Genomic DNA, 14,251 nt, shown 5'->3' with positions numbered 1-14,251 from the left:
AAGCAGTTTTCGAGGATAGTTAAGGAGTTTCCTTGGGTAGGAATGGACTATACAGGTAGGTTTTTCCCTTGAAATATATACGAACTAGTGGATAAATAAACAATAAATTGTGTCTTGCAATGTAAGCATCTTCATTAACTAACAGTATGATACTAATATTGCCTACATCAGAGTTTGCCATACAGTTAGTCTTCAGGTGTGTAGTGAGTTGAAGAAGGAGAAGGAGGAGAAAGAGAAGAGGAAGAGGAGGAAGAGGAAGAGGAGGAAGAAAATGAGGAGGAAGAAGGGAGGAGAAAGAGAAGAAGAAGGAGGAGGAGGAGGAGGAACAAGAGGAGGAGAAGGAGGGGAGGATGGGGAAGAGAGGAGGAAGAGTAAGAGGAGGAAGAAAATGAGGGGGAAGAAGGAGGAAAAGAGGAAGAAGAAGAAGGAGGAGAAGAAGGGAGAAGGAAGAAGGAAGAAGAAGAAAGGTAGTTGATTTTGGAATCCTCCACTTTTTTTTTTATAATTTCATCTGCTTCTGGCAGAAATTGTTAAAAGGATTTGTTTCTGTGATTTTAAAATGCTATGTTTGTCTCAAAATAGGTAATCTTTGACTTATGAAACAAGACATTATCAAATCTGATCTTTGTCATGAGATCTCAAAGCTGCTAGTTAACGTGGTCTCAAGCTGTATCTTTTGTCTCAGCTTCCACCGCTCTCCCTAGTTTATTCTGAAACAACCACTCTGGTCTTGTGAGGACCTTCAAATATACTAAGAGTATTCTTGCCTCAGAACCTTTAACCGTACTCTACTCTAGGTCTGAAACAGTCACTCTCCAGCCATCTGCACAGCTGGCTCCTTTGCTTTATTTAACTATCTGCTTCAATGTCATCTAAGCAGAGAGGTCCACCCTAAATACCCCTTTAATTACAGTGGTGCTCCCTTCCCCCACCCATCATTCTCTATCACATCGTCCTGATTCCTCGTTCTTCTAATTCTCACCACCGGCAGATATGTTAGATTTATGTGCCTGTCTGTTTATGTAAAAAAAAAGTTAATGTTTGTTTATTTTTGGGAGAGAGAAAGAGAGAGAGAGAACAAGCAGGGAGGGACAGGAAGAGAGGGAGACAGAGAGTCGGAAGCAGGCTCCAGGCTCTCAGCTGTCAGCATAGAGTCCAATGTCTGGGCTTGAACTCACCAACTGTGAGACCATGACCTGAGCTGAGATTGGTTGCTTAACTGACTTAGCCGCCTGGGCGCCCCTCCCTGTCTGCTTATTAATGGTCTCTTCCCAAAGAGTAGAAGTGTCACAAGTACAAGGACATTGTGTATTTTGTTTGCAGGGTAAAGTCGCTGTGCAAAATAGCATTTCACAGATATGTGCTTAATAAATGAATAAAATAATGGCACATCAGACTCTGATATAGTTTTTATGACCATTTTTCTTAGTTTGTCTCTAAAATTCATAAAATGTGGTATTTTTGACAAATTAAGTAACCAAAATTGACTTTTCTACTGTTATGAAATTGACATTTTCAGGAATTGTATAAAGTAGTAAGCTCAGCTTTTAGTTAATAATATGTCAATACGTTGATAATGTGGTAGAGTGAGAAAACATATCTTGGTGAAGGTTTATGGAGTCCTCTTCCTATTTGTCATCTTATTTGTAGCCCAGCATTAAAGCAGGACCTGCCTCCAGTATTAGTAACTCTGCTAATGTATCTAAAGAACCATAAAGTGAGAGGTTTTAAAAGAGACAAAAACATCCTTAGAGTCACTTAAACTCAAATCAATGTAACTTCCTCTTCCTTTTAAATGAGGATTGGACTACACAAGTTTCAGGATTTTCTCAAATTAAGATGTCCATGGTTCCTGGAAAAGTCTGCTTTTTCTCAAGATGTCAGAAAATTTTTTATTGAAGAGTAAGTTGACTTTCTGTTAAACAAAAACCTTATCATGTTTCTCAAAAATAAGCAAGTATGTAGAGGTCATCTGAAGATTGAATGACCGAGTTTTCTTTATATAGATCACGTTGACTTTAAAAATGGTAATGTTATTTTTGTTGAGAATTTTCTGAGCATTGTTTTGAAGCAAAAAATTTTATTTAGTGATCTCAGATGAAGACTTGGCAGAATTTTTCCATATTGAATATTCTTTGCCAAAAGAGTTGAATAAATAAAACAATTTGAAGACCCTACATCATTTTTAATAGTTATGCTACAGTTTTGAGAACAAAAGAATTACCATGTTAAAAACACCCATAGTACGCTCTTAGTGTTTTTTTTCCCCAAAAAATATTTGCTAAGTCAATGATGAAAGCAGATTTAGTATTTTAGATCTTAGTAAGAGAAGAAAATGATACCCCCCCCATAAAGTTGAGAAATATAGGATCATAATGATATATATGGTATGATTGAAATACACTATAGTGTCTTGGTGCTACTTAATACACACACATGTGTATGCATAGTTTTCTAGTATGCATTCATATTGTCCTCATTTCTGAATTTAGTAAGTGTAGATCAAATGTAGTTTTTTTTTTCTTTTTTAGAGTGAGAGAGAGCACATGAGTGGGGGTAAAGGGTAGAGGGAGGGAGGGAGAGAGAGAGAGAGAGAGAGAGAGAGAGAGAGAGATGGAATCTTAAGCAGGTTCTATGCTTAGCATAGAGCTCCACATAGAGCTCTATCCCACAACCTTGGGATCATAAACTGAAATGAAATCAAGAGACAAATTCTCAACCAACTAAGCCACCCAACACTCCAATCCAATCCAGTTTTAATACTTATTTTGTCACTATTATTATGCTTTGGATGACCTACAACACATTTTTTAATGGTGTTCCATATTTGATATACTGTTTTTAAGTTGAAACGTGTTGTTTTGCTATGCTAAATTTTTCAGAGCTTATGTAGTGTTAATAGAATTTCACCCCTGTGTGTCATCAAGTAAATTTTTTTGGCTTAAACAACTGATTTTTTCCCTATTCAAATTTTTATTTAAATTTTAGTTGATTAACATATAAAGCAATATTGGTTTCAGAAGTAGAATTCAGTGATTCATCACTTACATACAACACCCAGTGCTCATCATAACAAGTGCCCTTCTTAATACCCATCACCCTTCTAGCACATCTCCCACCCACTTCCCTCTATCAACCCTCAGTTTGTCCTGTATCATTAAGGGTCTCCTATGGTTGGTTTCTCTTTCTCTTTCTTCCCCATCCCATAGGTTGGTCTGTTTTGTTTCTTAAATTCCACATATGCATGAAATCATATGCTAATTGTCTTTCTCTGACTGACATATTTTACTTAGCATGATCCTCTAACTCCATTCACATCTTTGCAAATGGCAAGATTTCATTATATTTATGGCTGAGTAATAGTCCATTGTATAATATATATCACTCCTTCTTTATCCATTTATCAGTAAGTAGACATTTGGGTTCTCTCCATAATTTGGCTATTGTTGATAATGCTGCCATAAACATTGGGGGGCATGTACCCCCTTCAAATCTGTATTTTTGTATTCATTGCGTAAATACCTAGTTGTGCAATTGCTGAATCATATGGTAGTTCTATCTTTACCTTTTTGAGGAACCTCCATACTATTTTCCAGAGTGGTCACATTCCCACCAACACTGTAAATGGGTTCTGCTTTCTATGCATTCTCACTCTCACATGCTGTTTCTTGTGTTCATTTTAGGCACTCTGACAGATGTGAAGGCGTTTCTCACTGTGGTTTTGATTTGTATTTCTCTGATGTCGAGTGATGTTGAGTATCTTTTCACGAGTGTTTTAGCCATCCAGAAGTCTTCTTTGGAAAAGTGTTAAGTCATGTCTTCTGTACATTCTTCAACTGGATTATTTTTTTGGGGGGGGTCGAGTTTGGTAAGTTTTTTAAATATATTTTGGATACTAACCCTTCATCTGACATATCGTTTGCAAATATATTCTCCTATTCTATCGGTTGCCTTTTACTTTTGCTGATTGTTTCCTTTGCTGTGCAGAAGCTTTTTATCTTGATGATATCCTAATAGTTCATTTTTGTTTTTGTTTCCCTTACCTCCAGAGATGTGTCTAGTCAGAAGCTGCTCCTGCTGAGGTCAAAGAGGTTGCTGCCTGTGTTCTCCTCTGGAATTTTGATGGTTTCCTATATCACATTTAGGTCGTTCTTCCATTTTGAATTTATTTTTGTGGATGGTGTAAGAAAGTGGTTCAGTTTCATTCTTTTCTGTGCTGCCCTTTAGTTTTCCCAACACCATTTGTTGAAAAGACTGTCTTTTTTTTTCCATTGGATATTCTTCCCTGCTTCATTGAAATTAGTTGGCCACGTACTTGTGGGTTTGTTTCTGGGTTTTCTATTTTATTATGTTGATTTATGTGTCTGTTTTTGTGCCAGTATCACACTATCTTGATGGCTACAGCTTTATAATATAATTTGAAATCCAGAAACATGATCTCTCCAGTTTTGCCTTTCTTTTTCAGGATTGCTTTGACTATTTGGAGTCTTTTGTGGCTCCATACAGATTTTAGGATTGTTTGTTCTAGCTCTGTGAAAAATGTTGGTGGTATTTTGACAGGGATTGCAAATAAATGTGTAGACTGCTTTGGATAGTATAGACATTTTAACAATGTGTGTTCTTCCATAAGGTAAATTATTCCCAGGATTTTATTCCTTGTTTCCAAAATTAAATAATTTGTAAGAATCAATAGGCAGTTAAGTGGAAATTATCAGAAATTATTAGTTGTTTAGCAAAATATAAAGAAACAAACAACAAATCAATCCAGTTGGAAAGTAGAACCAGCTTACAAGTTGTTGTTTTTTTCCTCCTCCCCCAGTAAAGTTTACCTCCAACTTGGGTCTCAAACTCACATATCAGGAGTTGCTTAGTCCTACCAACTGAGCCAGACAGGTGCCCCTAACCAAGTTCCATTTTAATCAGTATTACCTTATTGCATAATCAAAGGGGGAAAAACAGACTGTTCAGAATTCTTAAGGATCAAATAATGCAATATAATTTACCCTAAATAGCATTAGAAATCATGTAGACCAAGAATGAAATTTCAGCATTCACTGATTTGTTCATTCAGTACGCATTATTAAGAGTTCACTCAGTGCTAGTCATAGTCAACAAGTTACAGTCTAAGGACAAAAATATTATATATGACTAAGATACAGCATTGAATGTAAGAAAACAATGAATGTTTTAGCTGTAAGCAATAGAAAATCAAGCTCACAATGATAATAACAATTTGGTTCTTTTATATACTAAGAGTCTAGCTGTGAGTTGATGTTAGTGTGATTTTCTTGAGTCAATAATGTCAGGATAGGAAAGAATATCTGGTACTTTTTCTCATCTGGCCTTCCTGGTAGCATGAGCTACTGAATCTCTTGACATCTTCTGTTTCAGGGCAGGATAAAGAAAGAAAGAGTGGAAATCAATAGGAAAGTATAACTTCCTAAGCTACCCCAAGAAATTCTTTGGCTTACATAATTCATGGTATCACCTTAAACCTCTAACTGAAGGCAGACAGGAAAAGTAAGTATTTTGTGTTCCCAGCCTCTTTAGTAATGGAAACAAATGAAACAGAGTTTATTGTGAACTCATGAAGTTTTGTGGATTTGATATCCTTCAATACTCTACATTTATTATTGTTTTTTTATTATCAATGATCACACCTTGAGTGTGGGACTCTATTCCAGGTGACTCTCTTATATTTTTGACATGACTGCTTTAAAAAATGAAAGGTTTCTTTGGTTTTCTGATATAAAAAGATGTCCTAGAGTTACAGTGTACCTTTCCTTCCCCCAGAGTTAGCCATTTCTATAAGATATTCCAGTTTTTTTCAACAGGGAGGAAAATTGGAAAAGACCCTCTGTCAAGATGTCTCTTACTGTGGGAGGTGATAAAACTTCTAGACAATGTTACTAAAGTAGCAAGAATATTTATTAAATCATAGATTTATATTTTCAATTTAATTTTAACAAGACTTTATTTAATGTCCTTGATTTTTAATTTTATGTAGTTTTATTTGCTTTATTTTTAAAATAATAGAAGTTTGGAATTCATTTAGTTAGTTGAGTTGCTTAGAATGCATTCCACTAATAAATTCATTCCATATATTGTAGTCTAACATCTCTTGAAATAAATTGTTTTTCTCTGTATATTGTTGGGGGAGGAAAAATTTTTCCTTCTATCCTTCCAAATTATTTGGCTGACTCAATAAACAAATTAACGACAACGACAGTAAAACAGATTAGCAAGAGAAAAAATAAGTGGGGACTCCATAAAAATATGATATCCAAGGATAAGCCTAGCAGTTGAGGCTTATGTGCCATCTTCAACAAGGAATGGAATAGACCCCTAAGGCTTCAAAGGGAAGAAGGGTGATTCACAAAGTGATAGAAAAAGCTATTTGGAATTAGACACTTTGCTCTGCCATTACAGATAGCTCATTGGAATGAAAAACAAAACAAAGCAAAGCAAAATAAAACAAAGCAAAACAAAACAAAAGAACTATCTCTTAGTAATAGGTTTCTCTCTGAGCCAGGCCCCCCTATCAAATTTATTTTAGGTGCCTTAAGGAAGGGGTAAAGGTTTTCTTGATTATCCAGGGTTTTGATTGCCTTTAGCAAAAAATAGTCCACGTACCAAAGTGGCATATTTTGGGCAAACTGTTTTTAACCCCTTCACAATATTACTGTTTTTATATATAATCACTTTAATCTGTTTCTTTTGTTTTCATCTATGGGATTAAAATAATAAAGCATATGCATGATTAAAGCTAACAATATACAGGGCGCCTGGGTGGCTCAGTCAGTTAAGCGTCCAACTTCAGCTCAGGTCATGATCTCATGGTTCGTGGGTTTGAGCCCCGTGTCAGGCTCTGTGCTGACAGCTAGCTCAGAGCCTGGAGCCTGTTTTGGATTCTGTGTTTCCCTCTCTCTCTGACTGTCCCTGTTCACACTGTCTACCTCTCTCAGGAATAAATAAAACATTAACAAAGTTTTTTAAAAAAGTAACACTGTACAAAGATATACGTAGAAAAGTCTTGTTTTCATTCCAGTCCTCCCACCACATTTCTTTTCCTTCCATAAATTTTATTGGACTATTGACAATTCTTATAGATGTGTGTGTATATATATGGTCTGCTTTTTAAACAAAATAGCATATACATTGTTTATTGCCCTCACTTATCCAAAAGTTAGTACATGATACACATTATTCTGTACTTTGCTTTCTTAAGTTTGCAATATATCTTGGAGTTCTCTTCATATTCGTATACATTATTTTTGAAGGTTTCGTAGTAGTCCATTGTGTCGATCTGATATCACAAATCACTCTTTTAGGCTGCATCTGTGGGTTGTCTCTAATGTTTTGCTAGCATGAACAATGCCACAATAAATAACTTTGCAAATATATCATTTCATATTTTGGTATATATTCATATCCCAATTAGATTCCTCAAATGGGCTTTGCTGTGTCAAAGAGTATGTGTGTTTTTAAATTTTTGACATTGCCAGTACTCTTCCACATAGTTTTACAGCAACAACAAAATGTATGGAAGTGCATTCTCACTGCTTTGCCAACAAATATTTGGATTTTAGCCAGTTTGCTATGTGAAGAATGTCATCTCAGTATAGTTTTAATTTGGATTTATTTTATATGAGAAAGGTGGAGCATCTTTTCATTATTAGGAAGGATGGGTGTGTGTGTGTGTGTGTGTGTGTACATGTACAAATATATCTTTTCTTATGAACAGTATCTTTTGCTATTTTCCTATTGAGTATTTTTTTGGTCTTAACAATTGTTCTTAACAGTTGTTAGAAGGCTCTTTCTCTATTGTGGACATTATCATTTGGTTGACATAAGTGGCAAATACTTTTCTGGGTCATTTTCACTTTTATTTTTACTGTCTTTATGGTAATATTTTTGTCATGCATTAATTTTCTGTATTTTTAATGTACTTACTTTTCAGAGTTTTTATTTTTCACCTGAAACTCTCCGAATTGAAAATCCGCTATGATGAATTTGCATATGTGCCATAGCAAAAACATTAAAGAAACTCCTGAGAATTAGTTAGAGAATGTGGAATGCGCTGCTGTCATGTCTCAGCTGTTGTCCCTGGAGGATCACACCTCCTGCCAGGGATGTTTATATGTTCTAACTCTCACTAACCTTTATCCACCATTACTGCGACGTGCCTGTCGAATTTCTCTTGCCATCAAATCTCACTCGAGCACTTCTTCAAGGGGTAAACATCACATTTTTAAAGTTGTCTTTTTGTTTATTTCGTTAAGTGTTACTTGGATTTATTACATGTTTGAAACAAACTATTTCATGAGGTTTATTTGCATGACAGCTTACATGCATTGCAATATAAAAATAAAGCATAGTTTGTATAGAATACCATAGAAAATCACTACATACTGAACACAAACATACCAGCCAATATGTTCATTTCATGTTAAACTGTTAGGTAATTGATGCTTTAAATGCTTTGTATTATGCACATGTCTTTGGAGGGTTGTTTTATTACTGTTTTAGAGTGTTTATTGACATTTGGGTAAATTAGCTGGAGGTTTTGGATAGGCCAATTGTATTATTATTATTTCTACTTAGTATAATGGAATATAGGCTCTATCTACCTGAAAATGTGGTATTCAGCATGTTTTTCAGCATGGGATTAGATTCATTTAACAAGGTTATTTGTACTTGTTTATTGTTCTCTTTCTCTTCCTTCCTTCCTTCCTTCCTTCCTTCCTTCCTTCCTTCCTTCCTTCCTTCCTTTCTTTCTTTCTTTCTTTCTTTCTTTCTTTCTTTCTTTCTTTCTTTCTTTCATACATTTGGGATTTACTCTGGCGTTTGGTATGATGTATAATTCCATTTTTATTTTCCTTTTTTCATATGACTTTCTAGTTGTCCCAACTCCATTTATTAATAGACTCCATCTTTACTGAATTTCTGTAGTATTGTGTAAAGTTATATTCACCTTTGTGCTTGTGTCCATACATTTCCTGAGCATTATTCTTCTTTGGGTTCTTCTCATACTCCTTACCACCCATAAAAAATTTTAATCATTCTTAGAACTTTATCTTCTATGTGCTGGTGAGTCTCAAATATAAACTTCTGACCCGGTTTTCTCTCAAACAACATATCTGAATATCTAGTTACATACATGACTGCTCTACTGTCCTGAAGGAATCTCAGCCTCAAAACGTTCATAACTTAGTCAAACTTCTTCCTCATGCATGTCCAATATTCAGTATCTTCTTTGTCAGGTAATTGCACCACCTCACATGAAGTTGGTCAAATATTTACTTCCTCACTCTTCAACCACATACACATCCAACCATTAATTATTTTCTCTCTTTTTTATTTCTGAAAAGTTTCAAAACGATTCAATTCTCCCCACTGTCATTGCTACTATCCTAGCCATGAAATCATGAACTGGATTATTTCTCTTCCTTTGCTGATTTTTGTACGACTTTAGTACCACTCCACATTGCTCCACACACAAAAATTATTTTAAGTAGAGGCCTGAAAGTGCCATTTACTAATCACAGTCTTTTAATGGCTTCCACTTATCCATACGATGAGGTCTGATGTCCTTCACGTGATTTCTAATGCTTCTCATGATATGTTAACCCCCCTCTCACCCATGTTATTTAAACTTCAGACATATGGATTTCTTTCAAGTCCTGGAACACATTGTGTTTTTTCTACATTGGAAACTTTACATTTAGTATCCTCATTTCCAGCAGTAGTCATTTTCTTGGCTAAAATTAATTTTTGAGTCTTAACTTTAAATGACATTTCTTTTCATTTTCTTGGCTAAAGTTAATTTTTAAGTCTTAACTTTAAATGACATTTCTCAAGAAGCCATTCACCAATTCATTCCTTCTGTAAATATATATTAAGACCTAACTATGTATCAGGCATGCTTTGAGGTACTGGGGTTGTAGCATTTTACAAAATCTTATGGAAATCATGTTCTAGTATGGGTGGAAGAAGATATAAGCATATATAAGCATGTATTCACAGAATAATTGAGATAGGCAGTGGTGATACACACTCATTATGTACCAGCAAGATGGTTCTTGTGGTCAAAGTATTCAGACACTACAGCTCCTGTCCTGAGCTTCCAAGTATCTCCTTGTGAACTGATTAACCCAGTTATTTACTGCAGAGCTCACAGATCAGTTAATAAACAGAAGGTTAATGATTGTCTCAGCAAAGTTTCTCCTGCTCTGCCTCCTGCATATATTTTGCTTAGTTGGTGCTAACGCCATTTAACTCTCCAAAGATCCACATTCCCATACACTATCAATGGGATCCTTCAGGAATTCTGAAGCTCTCACCCTTCTGACATGCATACCCCGTGACTCTGGTAAACCACATTTAAGCATTATTGAGAGGGGCGCCTGGGTGGCTTAGTCGGTTAAGCATCCAACTTTCTCTTAGGTCATGATCTCGCGGTTCGTGGGTTTGAGCCCCGCGTCGGGCTCTGTGCTGACTGCCAGCTCAGAGCCTGGAGTCTGTTTCAGAGTCTGTGACTCTCTCTCTCTGACCCTCCCCTGCTCACGCTCTCTCTCTCTCTCTCTCTCCTAGAAATAAATGAAACATTAATTTTTTTTAAAAGCATTATTGAGAAAGTTATCCTACTGTCCAGCCCACCAATGTTTCTGTTGATTAATCTCCCCCCTTCACTTTTTGGTACCCCGAGAGCCTGCCCAGAAACCAAGAGGGGAGATAACATCCCCTTGACACAGCACTGGTTACATCAGCAGAAATATGTACAGTCCCGTTCTCCAGTCAAGGCTATGACCATCCTCTGAGTCACCCTCTTGTGGCTGCTGGTGGAAATTTCTTGATGGAAATGATCCCATAGAGAAATGATAATGATGCAGAAAGATGGAAACATTGCCAATAAACATTCTTGGAGTAGGTTCCAGGGAATGGAACTTTATACACAAGTGTATAATCAACCTTAACTATAGGAGAGGCTCATACAAAGTTGCAAGATGAAGGCAGGGCATGTAGAAACATTGATTTTTCGTCTATTCTTCAGTAAAATAAGAAACATGCATTAAGTGAGACAGACTATGTAGCAAAGATTATGGTTCCCCTAGATTATACTAAATATTCTTGCCACATATTTTCTTACAGCCCTTTACTTCCTTTTTCCTAACTCTTATCATATTTTTAATTTCTTACAAGGCATATACCCAGACTAAGTTCTACCGTCATGTTTTCAGCTTTGTCTGACATAGTACAGCCACACAATAACTATTGATTGAACTGAACTAAAATCAATTTTAAGATATGGAATAAAAGGAAAACAATGGCATGGAACCAGAGTGGGACAGTATGGAATAGTCCCAGTTTTAATGACTGTGTGCTTATATACTAAAATAATAATAATGCAGTAAGAGAAGAATGTTTATGAGGAATGATAAATTTGTTTTTGAGTGTGTAGATTTTCATGCAGCTAGAATCCATCCATCCAAATGGAGCATTTACATGAGAAGCAGGATATATACAAATGGAGAGTTGAGGTGTGAGATTCATGTTACATACATAGATTTGGTTATTATTAAGCTGTAAGGGTATAGGTAGTAGTTGAAACTATGTATTTGTGTGTTTTGTCACCTAAGAATGCTTTGTAACTAATAGCCAAATAAAAAGTCAAATCTTAGGCAAAAATAAAGCCTGAGATAGCACCAATATGTAAGTTCATGAAATGAATTTTGCAGTTACATTTTCTTTTCTTGTTTTTCCTTAAACAATTATTTTTGCATCTCTTCTCCCCCATTTTTTTTCTGCTAGCTCCAGGATAGATTTTAACATCCTGGAAGGTAACATTGAAGACTTTTATTTTCTAAACTCAAAGTGCTGATCACATAGCACTTTATCATGGTTAGATAACTATTTGTCACTTACTTATCTAGCTATATTGGTATTGATAAAGGACAGGTATGTTAAGGTTCGAACTTAGAAAACTCCTTTGGAAAGCTAATTCAGGTGACATAAAGTAGTAGATAGAAAACAAAGTAGGTTAAAAATGGTGAATAGGTATTTGTAGCTAAATTATTTTTCAGAAGTTTTGATTATTACATAACTGTTTTCTTTTTTAATTCTCAAGTTAGTTAACATACGGTGTAGTCTTTGCTTCAGGAGTAGAACCCGGTGATTCATCTCTTACATATGATGTCCAGTGCTCATCCCCAAAATGCCCTCCTTAATTAGCCCATCACCCATTTAACCCACCCCTCATCCCCATCAATCCTCAGTTTGTTTTCTGTATTTAAGAGTCTCTTGCGGTTTGCCTCCATCTCTGTTTTTATCTTTTTTTCCCTACCCTTCCCCTATGCCCATCTGTTAACTTCTCAATTCTTTCTCTTATCTATTATTGTCCCTAATCCTTGTTCATTCAAGCCTTATTATATAACAACACATTTCATTTCCCATTGGAAGAGCTCCCATATCCTTATTCTTTAGAATATAAATATAATCCACTTTGGGACATAGAACTTGATACTGAAGGTACTGTAGGCTCTTCTCCTTTATAGGCATCAAAACCAGGGTGAGACTAATGTCGCTGACAGGCAAAGATATTGAACCCTACTGAAGACCTTTTTCAATGAAAATAATCAAAAGCACATGTGTGAAAAAGAAAAGCTGACACTTTAGGGTCCACAGGGCAGTAGCTGGTGGCAATTTAGCAAAGCAATAAACAGCTTTTAATAAAACTCAATTTTATTAATGAGGTAAGAATTCTGGATTTCCCCATAAGACCTACATGTTCATCAAGTGCTGGGAAACATTCTGAGTATTGGAAAAAGGAGATGCCAGTGGGCTCAAAGAGCAGTTTTACTCCTTTTGCTTTTTAATTGAACAAATGTTCTGCTGAAATTGGAGTAACAGGAATATTGTGACTTACTTTCCTTATAACATCAAGAAGAGTTTTAGTGTAGACTATGGTGAGTTCTTATCATTTTATTCAAATACCAAACCAGAGCTTCTAGAAATGAGAAGAATCCAGGTTGTTAGGATTCATTTGCAAACTGATCAATTATTTTAAAGAACACTGACTTTTAAGCCTGTTTCTAGATAGACCCTGTCCTCTAATCTTTTTCTTGCCCTGCCCTAGCCATACCAATGCTATTGTGTTTCCCTTTGCATCTAGATAGAATCCATTGCTTGTTGTAGTCCTGTATCTGATTCAACTGATTCACTTTCTCTGTGTAGGCACAGCCAGTGTGTTTACTCCCCTGTATATTGTATTAACCTACTGAGGTGGGAAGTGATAGAGTAGGCAGGCATGACTTCAAGGGAGGAAAGTGGCATCCATAAATATGAGGGAGAGCAATGCAATGCAAATTGATGATCAGAACAACAGTGCTGTGAATGATGCACCCACAAAGTGAAAAAAAATACATATACTCTGCAATTGCTACACTCCCCATGCTTGATCTTGCATGCTGTTTAGCTACCTTTGAACATTTTAAGGGACAAAGCTAAGAACAAAAGACTTAGAACACTCCAATAGGCAAATCCTTGCCTGGCTTGTCCAATTATACGTACTTACTTTACAATTTATCACAGCTGGTATTTCTGACCTGACTCCAGGCTAAGAGATTCAAGAGCAGCATGTTCCTATACCTTAGCACACTCACCTATAGAGATATTTGATAGCTTCTTCAGAAGAGTGTATCATGCTCTAAGACAAAATAACTAAGAGGTTTTAACCTAACAAATGCTGAAATATAATTTATTTGCTTCACATTTATTTTTATTTTGATCACGTGTTTTGTTTCACATGTACTTTTATGTTTTGTTCAGCTAGATTATGAACTCCTGAAGTGTATGGATGTCACCCACAGTGTCTAGCAAAGTATCAGCTACCAAATGCTACTAAATGCAACTGTGGAAAGTTGAATATGTGGGAGACGAGGTTTGTTTGTTTATGGATAGCTTCCACAATTTCGTATTAGCCACTAAATGCTAGACACTGTTCTATATCCCTGAGATGCAAATATGAAGAAAAGGCTTCCAATTCATGGGAATTTATTTCTTGTTGTCTGTTTCTCCATAAGTAATAACATATGCAAGGAACTACAGGTTGATTGGAGAGTCAGACATTGTTCCTATACTCATGGACTTGTGAAGTTTGTTCTCTGGGATGAAGACAAACATTATGGACTTTTAATTTTAATTATAATTTGATCATGCTGCAAACAAATATATTAGTGTGTATCCGAGCGAT

Source organism: Crocuta crocuta, unplaced genomic scaffold (assembly GCF_008692635.1).
Source record: "Crocuta crocuta isolate KB4526 unplaced genomic scaffold, BGI_CrCroc_1.0 scaffold125, whole genome shotgun sequence".
Lineage (NCBI taxonomy): Eukaryota > Metazoa > Chordata > Mammalia > Carnivora > Hyaenidae > Crocuta > Crocuta crocuta.
The sequence above is the reverse complement of the archived record's forward strand: the minus strand, read 5'-3'. Positions refer to the sequence as shown.